Source organism: Salmo trutta, chromosome 34 (assembly GCF_901001165.1).
Source record: "Salmo trutta chromosome 34, fSalTru1.1, whole genome shotgun sequence".
Taxonomy (NCBI): domain Eukaryota; kingdom Metazoa; phylum Chordata; class Actinopteri; order Salmoniformes; family Salmonidae; genus Salmo; species Salmo trutta.
Genome location: NC_042990.1, coordinates 8,140,543 through 8,152,460, shown reverse-complemented (window position 1 = coordinate 8,152,460; position 11,918 = coordinate 8,140,543). Strand labels below are relative to the sequence as shown.

The following is an 11,918-nucleotide window of genomic DNA, read 5'->3' as shown; positions in this document are numbered from 1 at the left end:
TGACGTGGTGACTGCACCCTCCCTCTGCCATGTGACGCGATCACTGGGAGGCCACCTCTGTCGTCAACTTTTTAGACGCAAGTTCCCATGAGAAAAAAAAAAGCAAACAAGGATCTATGCGATGGTCAACTTTAGATCCGGGCAAGGCTGGTAAGGTTTCACTGGCTTTTTCTTCCTCCTCCCTTTCTCTCAGCAAGGCAAATGAAGAAGAAGAAAAAAATCGCTCGTAAATCCACTATTGGCTGCTGTAGACAGACAATTCAGAGGAGCACTTTCTCAGATGACAGAATGCCCCCAGTCTTTGGCGCTGCCTCGTTTGAAATGACGACACATTGAGATTATTAATATACATTTCAAACCCTGCAAATGAAACAAAATGTATAATAATCACGAAGAAGCCTAGAATTATGGCCCATAATAAAGTTAGGCAATTTTGTTTTACAAGTTGAATTTAGCCATAGGCAAAGCATGCCACTCATCTCTAAAAACCTGCTTCACAGTCGACATTAGTAGTAGCCAAGGTTGCGCAGTGGACACTGACAATTATCTATGGCTGAATACAGACAACAGTCTACCATTATAATCATACTGATACATATGCTATTGATATTCAGCGTGACAGGTGTAGCAATGACATATCTCGGTATAATCCTGGATCACCCCGTCCAGGCACCAGCAGTTTGACACCAGCAGTTTATCACGGTGTGGCTTTAGAACCTGGCATCATTAGCCCACTCACTGATCGAATGCACGCAGTTTATCGTGCACAAGACGTGTCACGCCACTGTTTTAATGTATGGGAGAATATATGCATAAACTCACCAGTCGTTGTAGGAAATGTTTCGTTTCCTATGCTTGAGCTAGGATACGTCGTAGTTTCTCGCTGTTCACTATGGGTCATCTCTTACTGACACCGCTGTGAAGCACGCAAGAATAACTGAGTATTTCCGGGTCACAGATTTATGGACTCTTTCAGAATAAGAGTCCCGTCCTGTATACTTTCTCAATGAATAATTAGGGAGAAAATTATAGAACATGTGTTATTATTGCCAATCATCTTAAATCCAATGAGCACTTCTCGTTTCCAAATCTAGAGTTTACACCCCGAATAGCGTTGCTGCTCATTTTGAGGCCCTTAAAAGTTTGCCCAATAAATTTAAATCCAACAGTTTTTTCGTATTGGACAAATATTGCACCGTAGACAATCGATTGTTTGTCCATAAAACCAGGGTCCTGCCTATTCACTAGAGTCCCTAGCATACAAAACAGAGTGAGTTTGAACAAAATGTTTGCGTGGGGATTCTGGACACCCAACAAATATGGTACAAATATAGCAATGTACAGGAAAAACTATCAATTGTGTCCATAAAACCCAACCTCAACACCAGAGTGCAGTCTGCACTTTCGTACTGTCACTGTAACGCTCTGCTGACTGACTGACTAATTCAAGACTATATTTTAATTACAAAGGAATACATTAACTATTTTAGTTTACTCAATGTTTGCTTCCAGTGTGAAATAAAACGCCATCCAATCCAGACTTGCACTCTTGGCTTGCCCTATAATGGAGGTGCCACATTCCGAGTATTAGCAGGTGATTATGTGGGTGAGACGCTAACTGCTTAAACAATGTGATCAGTAGGTGGAGTGTTAACTGACTGGCATACCTGTAAATGACCTACATTATCCTAATGATGATCAGCAGGCTGCAGACTTTACACATTTAAATCTTTCCAAGGCCAGCTTTATGTGCCAAAACATGCATCAAGTCAAGAGTTTTGGCTAGACAAATAAAATGTATATTTTGAGTCAGTATCCTAGTAAGATCATGTTGCTAAATGTAAGAATCACCCATTCACATTAAAAAAATGATGTGGAAAGAATGTTGATTTAACCATTTTGTGCCCAGTGGGCTGACTCTACCAAGAGAGGATCTTGCATACAATTTGCAACTTCTGTGTTACTGTTCATGATCAATTTCTTTAAAAGCGTTTGATTTATTAACTTCATCGTGATATAATTTTTTATGAATAAATTATGCTTTTTTGAAAATATGTACTTCTTATATATTTTCCAAGGTGTCCACCAGAAGGAAGATATTTGGCTTTTGCATTGCATACCAAAATAGCTTAGAATGTATCCTATGATGCAGGTGTTTGTTCAAACTCACCTGTTTTATATTCTAGTGAGTATACTCGAACCTGGTTTTCTGGACACACAATCAAGAGATTTCCTGTAGAGTGCTATATCAAATTAACTCAAATGTTATTGATCGTGTACACATACTTTGCAGATGTTATTTTGGGTGTAGCGAAATGCTTATGTTCCTAGCTCTAACAGTGGAGTAATAGGCTACCAAACAATACAAAGCAATACACGCAAATCCCCCAAAATAAAAATAAAATAATAAAGAAATATAGAAATATTACAACGAGCAATGTCAGAGTCTGGAATATAAATATGCACAGTGGCGACCCATCAATTTTTGAGCCCCACATTTTTTGGGGTCTGCTTGCCTGTTTTGCATGTTATATTGGCATTAATACGTGTCACATATCAGTTTGCAAACATTGTAAAAAAATATATAATTGAGTTAATAAAGCCGCATACAAACATGGTCTCTTTTTTTGTTTTCTTGAGTAAGGCAGCTCCAAAATGCAGGTGTTTCAGCCTAGCTCAGTGCTTTCTGTGGTGGTGGGGCAAGCCAGCAGTAAATATGCAGCGTTGCACCGTGATTGGCTCAGTGTCACTCATGGGGACACTAAGTCACCGCCAAGTCTAAGGGTAGATCTCGAAAACTCAAGCCCTTGGGTGCTGCCATAGAGTTACATTAGAAGTGCCCATCCAAGAAGGCTCATCATGACATCATCATGATTCAACCTTTTTTTCCCCCTGAGTTCCCAGTTGTCTTGAAAGCACCATAAATCCAGAGAATGCCAGACTTTGATGACAAAATTTGGCCACTAAGGACCGCTGCGCCACCTTCCTGTTCAAGTGAGCACAGCACAAGGTGAGTCCAAAAATGTATTGTATGCTGCCGCATAAATGATGTAATATGCCAGGGAGATATGTATACTGTAGCTAAGAAAGTAATACTAATTGTATGTTGTGTAATAAGCTGTTAGTATCCCATGTGACTCACCATAATAATTTGGTCTATTTTAACCTCTTAATTTTGCCTACTGTTCTGACTTGGTGGTGCACATGTAGCCTATAACCTGTTTTAGAGAAATGTAATCATTGAATATTGTAAGAGCTTTCATTGTCTGCTTATATGCCCCCTTTATGAGGGGGCATATAAGCTGGTGCACGATATCTAAGGAAGTCTCGAGCTATTGCTCGCCTGAGGTAGAGTATCTCATGATAAGCTGTTTACATACCACCACAGTCAGAGGCTGGCACTAAGATAGTATTGAATGACCTGTATTCCGCCATAAGCAAACAAGAAAACACTCACCCAGAGGCGGCACTCCTAGTAGCGGGGACTTTAATGCAGGGAAACTTTAATCCATTTTACCAAATTTCAATCAGCATGTTAAATGTGCAACCAGAGGAAAAATAACTCTGACCACCTATATAGACGCATACAAAGCTTTCCCTAGAAATTTTACCATAATTCTATCCTCCTGATTCCTGCTTACAAGCAAAAAGTTAAGCAGGAAGCACCAGTGACTAGATCAATAAAAAAGTGGTCAGAGGAAGCAGATGCTAAGCTACAGGACTGTTTTGCTAGCACAGACTGGAATATGTTCCGGGATTCCTCCGATGGCATTGAGGAGTACACCACATCAGTCATTGGCTTCATCAGTAAGTGCATCGATGACATCATCCCCATAGTGACCATACGTACATACCCCAACCAGAAGCCATGGATTACAGGCAGCATCCACACTGAGCTAAAGGCTAGAGCTGCCTCTTTCAAGGAGCGGGACTCTAACCCGGAAGCTTATAAGAAATCCCACTACGCCCTCCGACGAACCATCAAACAGGCAAAGCATCAATACAGGACTAAGATCGAATCGTACTACACCGGCTCTGACGCACGTCGGATGTGGCAGGGCTTACAAACCATTGCAGACTACAAAGGGAAGAACAGCCGAGAGCTGCCCAGGGACACGAGCCTACCAGACGAGTTTTTGTTCGATAAAGCCCCTCTTTATATCCCAAAAACTCTGTTTTGTTGGTGCGTTTTGTTCAGTAATCCACTGGCTCAAAGGCGGTCAAAACATGCAGACGAATACATCCTAATAGTACCGGTAAAGTTCGTTGAAACATGTCAAACGATGTTTAGAATTTATCCTCAGGTTGTCAATTGTCTAAATAATCGATAATATTTCAACCGGACAATAGCGTATTCAATAGAAAGGAAAAACAACGAAGGGCGCACACTCGGTCACACGTGCAAACCAGCCCTGCATGATTCTACAGTCCACTGACAGAAAGGTCTCATTCTTCTTCATTTTCAGAAAGCAAGCCTGAAAAAATGTCTAAAGGCTGTTGACATCTAGTGGAAGCCATAGGAACTGCAATCTGGGTCCTAACCCATTAGATACTCTATAGGCATTCAATTGAAAATACCCACATAAAAAAATTCCCACTTCCTGGATGGATTTTCCTCAGGTTTTTGCCTGCCATATCAGTTCTGTTATACTCACAGACATAAGTTTAACCGTTTTGGAAATGGTAGAGTGTTTTCTATGCATATCCTAGCTTCTGGGCCTGAGTAACAGGCAGTTTACTTTGGGCACGCTTCTCATCCAGACGTTGAAATACTGCCCCTAAGCCATAAGAAGATTTATGCAAGTCAGCCATGTTTTTTTAAAAGGCAGTAAATGAGCTTGGCTCCCAGGTGGGTGGGCCTATGCCCTCCCAGGCCCACCCATGGTTGCGCCCCTGCCCAGTCATGTAATAATCATAGATTAGAGCCTAATGAATGTATATCTATTGACTGATTTCCTTAACTGTAACTCAGTAAAATCGTTAACTCAGTAAACTCAGTAAAATGTTGCATTTATATTTTAGTTCAGTAAACACATATATATATTTAAAATTTAATTTAACCTTTATTTAACTAGGCAAGTCAGTTAAGAAGAAATTCTTATTTACAATGGCGGCCTACCCCGGCCAAACCCGGACGACGCTGGGCCAATTGTGAGCCACCCTATGGGACTCCCAATCACAGCCGGATGTGATAAAGATAGGATTCGAACCAGGGACTGTAGTGACACCTCTTGCACTGAGATGCAGTGCCTTAGACCGCTGTGCCACTCGGGAGCCCATGTGAAGTGGGTAAAAGAGTGCGTAAACATGATCAAAGTGACCAGTGTTCAATGACTATCTACATAGGGCCAGGTGGTAACAGTGACTCAAGTTCAGGGCAGGATACTGGGCAGAGGCTGACTAGTAGTGATTATTTAACAGTCTGATGGCCCCAGCTTTGATATACCTGTACTCTCTCGGCCTTCTAGATGGTAGCGGGGTGTAAGGTGGCGACACAATGTACAGGCAATTATGTACGATGCAATATGTCCGTCCAATATGAAAAAACTTTCTGTTCTTAAGCTGACTGGCCACTCTTTAAGTGGCGCAAAATGAGCAGCAACGCTCATTGGAGTGTAAACTCTGGATTAGGAAATTAGAAGTGCTCCTGAGTAGAATTGACCCCAGTTTTACTACGACTCAACATATAGGCAATTATGTACGGTGCAATATGCATGTTCAATTAGAAGAAAAAAAACATACTAAACATTGTGCAATAGGAATGTGATAAATAACAATGGGATTTAAATGTGTTTTCTAAAGTTTATTATAATATTCATTTATTAGCCCATTTTTTTTTATTTAACTAGGCAAGTCAGTTAAGAACAAATTCTTATTTTCAATGATGGCCTAGGAACAGTGGTTAACTGCCTTGTTCAGGGGCAGAACGACAGATTTGTATCTTGTCAGCTCGGGGATTTGAACTTGCAACCTTTCGATTACTAGTCCAACCACTAGGCTACGCTGCCACACCAAAACTATTATTATTAAATGTTGTTAATGACCTTAGCGGCCTAATATATTATTATTAACACTAGCATTATAAATAATGTTTTGTTATTGTATTGCTGATGTTACAATAATAACTATCTAGTAATCATTACTTTTAATGGTGTTAACAATAGTGTCATTGTTATAAGATTTATGCTATCAAACCTATTAACTTTTTTTCATTTTTTGATATTGTTAAACAAAATTCCGCTAACATTTCCAAAATACATGTTATGGATTTCGACCATTTGTATAATTTATTCCCATCTTCATTGCGGGACTTTTATTTTCAAGGAAAATCGCCGAAGTCACGGCCTTGCTAGGTCTTGCTTATTCTTGCTGGCTTCTCAGAGGTCTTGTTTGCAGCGCTTGCGCCTTTACTCGGAAATAAACCTGAACACGATTAATCCAATAATTTCCGTCTCGCCCAGCCATGTAATTGCAAACGATTGGAGTAATATATTTTTACCATGACAAAACACAATATTATCAAAGAACATTAAAATTGGTAATAAATCATGTACAATTTCGCTTTGCCAATATAAAAATATAAACGTCCCCCGAACGGAACACCAACCAAAATGTCGACCTTACATGTCAAAGAAGCTAATCATGATTGACCGATTATTATATTTTAATAATGTTGATTGGTTGCTGTAACCATCTTTGTTTTGACAGCTGACTACGGTGGATCTCATTCTCATGTGCAGTGCGGAAAGTTTAATGAATCACTAAAGGGCGCAGCTAGCCTCAATGTGAGAATATTTGTAGCTACTTGCACTAATTTCATGTATTATTTTATCACAGTAGTTTTTAATGTATGCCAAATAAATTGCTAAAAGATATGTACGCTGAACGTAAACAATACGAGTTAGCTTAACCCCTTGACCATGACTCTCAGTTCGATTCCATTACACTAAAGTGATGAAGGCGCCTTCTGTACGGGGTGGGGGAAGAGCCCCAACGCTCGGTCTGGACATTACCACTCATCGCTTGCGGTGCGGTTTGGGTAGCATAAGGACCTCATTTTTCATATCAGTCAGAAATTATTTTCAAAAAACGTTAAATTGATACACACATTTTTAGGGTTAGTGTGTCCACACGGCCATATCTCCCTGTTACAGCGTGTTTTTATGGAAGACAGAGGGACCACCTGTGCTAATTAGCTATCTAGCATGCTCCTAACACAACAGTGTACAGCAATGTAAAAATAGTGAAACGTAATTTTTTTTAAAATTATTTTAGATAAAACTAACCTAAATATATTCACGTCACAAAATAATTGATTAAAACACACTGTTTTGCAATGAAGGTCTACAGTAGCCTCAACAGCACTCGGTAGGGTAGTATCACAGTGTAGCTGGAGGACAGCTAGTTTCCATCATTCTCTGGGTACATTGACTATAATACAAACCTTAAGAGGATCATCTAGCGCTGCAGTGCACAAAATGTGATGAGTAGTTGACTCAAAGAAAGATAGACAATAGTTTTAACAGTTTTGAACAAATTCATTTATAAACAAAAATGAAGGAGAAGTGCAAGAGAGCTAGCTGTATTTTGTTGTATTTTTTTCACTTTCACTTCAGATAATATGGTGACAACATGCAGGCTGTGTAGCGTTTATGACATGAAGGTTTGGCTTGGAATGTTTTTTTCGTCTGATCACAGACAGCTGATGTGTTCTGCACTTAAGTCCACAAGCGGAAGGGGAAAGGTGAGAGAAGGAGAGCGCATAGAGGTGAGAAGGAATTATACAACGAGCAAAGTGATCATGCTGTTTGTATGTGGCTGCTATGAAAGTGAACTGTCTTTGCGTGTGTTCATCCCACCCATTCTGTTGAAAAACATTTCTTAAACGGAAGCAAATGGAATGAAACGGGGATAAACATTCCTGAAATTGTCCAATAGAAACTTGTTTCGTTTACAACTGTTGGACTAAGGATTACACCCTAGATCAGCTAAATACAGGCAAGAGTGTGCAAGGTGGTATTGAATTTGTCACTGTCACCTTGATTACTCAAATGTTTCTCTAAACCTGTGCACCTACATTGTAAACTTTCATTCATAGGCTAGGTTGTAGCAACCTCATGATGGCTACAGGGAAAATTTGAGTATCATGTAGTAGTCTAAACCTATCGATGTTACGTTGAGCTGGGTGAAAGGAATATGAATGACAGTCATTCAATATGCTGTAATAGAAAAAAAGCCATGCTCATGAAAAAAAAATGTTGCATTCTCCCTCATCTAGCTTCCCTGTGGCTCAGTTGGTAGAGCATGGTGTTTGCAATGCCAGCATGGTGTGTGCAATGCCAGGGTTGTGGGTTTGATTCCCACGGGGGCCAGTACAAAAAAAAAAAAAATGTATGAAATGTATGCATTCACTACTGTAAGTCACTCTGGATAAGAGCGTCTGCTAAATGACTAAAATGTAAATCTTTAAACAGCACTGACCACCGACTGGTGTACAGTAAGTGTGTCTTTTGCATTTGTGAAATTATTTTGATGTGCTATGAAAGTAAAGTGCTTTATGTTTCTAGAACATTATCGTAATTGAGAATCAGTTAACTTTTAGATGGAGTATTTGGCTGTTTTGGCAGCCAGAGCCAGTCTACCTTTGAAATAATATAAGTTCCTAGGACCTTAAGGAATAGGGTAACGGTAATGTTAGCCTCCTTTAAAAGTAGGGACGTCAAATGTTGTCTGCTGCACATACACTGGAGGCTGTAGACTAGATTGCCAGGATAAATTGTTTGAGAGCATTTTTAAACTCTCCAAATGGTTAAATGAGTGAGAAATATATGTCATTGTTAGTGCTGAGCGATTATTGCTTTTTGAGGTCGGTTTGATTTCGGTTCGATAATTTTAAAATGATCTTTGGTTTCGATTATTTTGGTTGAATGCTGTAACACAGAATAAAACGGTTAATAAATGGCCCATTATGGTAGTGACTGTCTATTACGTCTTATCACTTACTTATTAACCATCATTTATTCACATTACTTTAATAAAATATTTTAGTTGTGTATATTACATTTGTTTTATTTGAATACTTTATCTCATTCCAAGTCGTCGTCTCATCTCTATTAAGCTGCTGCCTATGCTGTCTGACAAAAATCACTATTTTGTAGTTCTTCAAAGTAAATAAGGCACATTATAATGACTGCTGAATACCAACTATCAATCATTTAGATCATGTATTTTCAGGTAAAGACATCTTGTGAAGCAACAGCTGCTCTCTATATCCCCCTCAAGATTGTACATTCTAATGTCTCTTCAGTAGCTGGCATAAAATAAACACAGACCAGTAGATGTGCAGTGGATTATTGTCATTGTAGTTAATTACCACTTTTTTTATGCACTAAACTATGTAGAATATTGGCCTGTTGGAAACTACAACTCCCTACTACATTGCACAGTTCAGGTTGGATCGGATTTATCTCTAGAGAAACTGTGCAATATGTTGGTCAATTAGTTGTTTAAAAACTGAAAAATAACCTACATTTCGGTTAATCGTTAGATATCATCCTAACCAACTTGCCCTCTAAATACACCTCTGCTGTTTTCAACCAAGATCTCAGCGATCACTGCCTCATTGCCTGCACCCGTAATGGGTCAGCGGTCAAACGACTTCCACTCATCACTGTCAAACGCTCCCTGAAACACTTCAGCGAGCAGGCCTTTCTAATCGACCTGGCCCGGGTATCCTGGAAGGATATTGACCTCATCCCGTCAGTAGAGGATGCCTGGTTATTTTTTTAAATCCCTTCCTCACCATCTTAAATAAGCATGCCCCATTCAAGAAATTTAGAACCAGGAACAGATATAGCCCTTGGTTCTCTCCAGACCTGACTGCCCTTGACCAGCACAAAAACATCCTGTGGCGTTCTACATTAGCATCGAACAGCCCCCGTGATATGCAACTTTTCAGGGAAGTTAGAAACCAATATACACAGGCAGTTAGAAAAGCCAAGGCTAGCTTTTTCAAGCAGAAATTTGCTTCTTGCAACACAAACTCAAAAAAGTTCTGGGACACTGTAAAGTCCATGGAAAATAAGAGCACCTCCTCCCAGCTGCCCACTGCACTGAGGATAGGAAACTCTGTCACCACCGATAAATCCACTATAATTGAGAATTTCAATAAGCATTTTTCTACGGCTGGCCATGCTTTCCACCTGGCTACCCCTACCCCGGTCAACAGCACTGCACCCCCCACAGCAACTCACCCAAGCCTTCCCCATTTCTCCTTCTCCCAAATCCAGTCAGCTGATGTTCTGAAAGAGCTGCAAAATCTGGATCCCTACAAATCAGCCGGGCTAGACAATCTGGACCCTTTCTTTCTAAAATTATCTGCCAAAATTGTTGCAACCCCTATTACTAGCCTGTTAAACCTCTCTTTCGTGTCGTCTGAGATTCCCAAAGATTGGAAAGCAGCTGCGGTCATCCCCCTATTCAAAGGGGGGGACACTCTTGACCCAAACTGCTACAGACCTATATCTATCCTACCCTGCCTTTCTAAGGTCTTCGAAAGCCAAGTCAACAAACAGATTACCGACCATTTCGAATCCCACCGTACCTTCTCCGCTATGCAATCTGGTTTCAGAGCTGGTCATGGGTGCACCTCAGCCATGCTCAAGGACCTAAACAATATCTTAACCGCCATTGATAAGAAACAATACTGTGCAGCCGTATTCATTGACCTGGCCAAGGCTTTCGTCTCTGTCAATCACCACATCCTCATCGGCAGACTCAATAGTCTTGGTTTCTCAAATGATTGCCTCGCCTGGTTCACCAACTACTTCTCTGATAGAGTTCAGTGTGTCAAATTAGAGGGCCTGTTGTCCGGGCCTCTGGCAGTCTCTATGGGGGTGCCACAGGGTTCAATTCTTGGGCCGACTCTCTTCTCTGTATACATCAATGATGTCGCTCTTGCTGCTGGTGAGTCTCTGATCCACCTCTACGCAGACGACACCATTCTGTATACTTCTGGCCCTTCTTTGGACACTGTGTTAACAACCCTACAGACGAGCTTCAATGCCATACAACTCTCCTTCCGTGGCCTCCAACTGCTCTTAAATACAAGTAAAACTAAATGCATGCTCTTCAACCGATCGCTGCCTGCACCTGCCCGCCCGTCCAGCATCACTACTCTGGACGGTTCTGACTTAGAATATGTGGACAACTACAAATACCTAGGTGTCTGGTTAGACTGTAAACTATCCTTCCAGACTCACATCAAACATCTCCTGATTTTGCCTCCTCAACCCTCCTCTCCTCCCTCTCTGCATCCTTTGATTTTCTCTGTCCCCTATCCTCCAGGCCGGCTCGGTCCTCCCCTCCTGCTCCGTGGCTCGACGACTCACTGCGAGCTCACAGAACAGGGCTCCGGGCAGCCGAGCGGAAATGGAGGAAAACTCGCCTCCCTGCGGACCTCGCATCCTTTCACTCCCTCCTCTCTACATTTTCCTCTTCTGTCTCTGCTGCTAAAGCCACTTTCTACCACTCTAAATTCCAAGCATCTGCCTCTAACCCTAGGAAGCTTTTTGCTACCTTCTCCTCCCTCCTGAATCCTCCTCCCCCTCCCCCCCTCCTCCCTCACTGCGGATGACTTCGTCAACCATTTTGAAAAGAAGGTTGACGACATCCGATCCTCGTTTGCTAAGTCAAGCGACACCGCTGGTCCTGCTCACACTGCCCTACCCTGTGCTTTCACCTCTTTCTCCCCTCTCTCTCCAGATGAAATCTCGCGTCTTGTGACGGCCGGCCGCCCAACAACCTGCCCACTTGACCCTATCCCCTCCTCTCTTCTCCAGACCATTTCCGGAGACCTTCTCCCCTACCTCACCTCGCTCATCAACTCATCCTTGACCGCTGGCTACGTCCCTTCCGTC

General features: G+C 41.4%; 1 protein-coding gene across 2 annotated transcripts in view; it reads right to left on the bottom strand.

Annotated features, from left to right (window-relative positions):
- The window catches only part of LOC115173448 (dyslexia-associated protein KIAA0319-like protein), a 30,112-nt gene extending 29,184 nt beyond the window's left edge, over positions 1-928 (bottom strand). For both annotated transcript variants that reach the window (XM_029731516.1, XM_029731518.1), the window contains exon 1: positions 823-928. The gene's annotated coding sequence lies outside the window, so the exon portion shown is untranslated. The remainder of the gene's footprint in view (positions 1-822) is intronic.
- Positions 929-11,918: the final 10,990 nt, after the last annotated feature.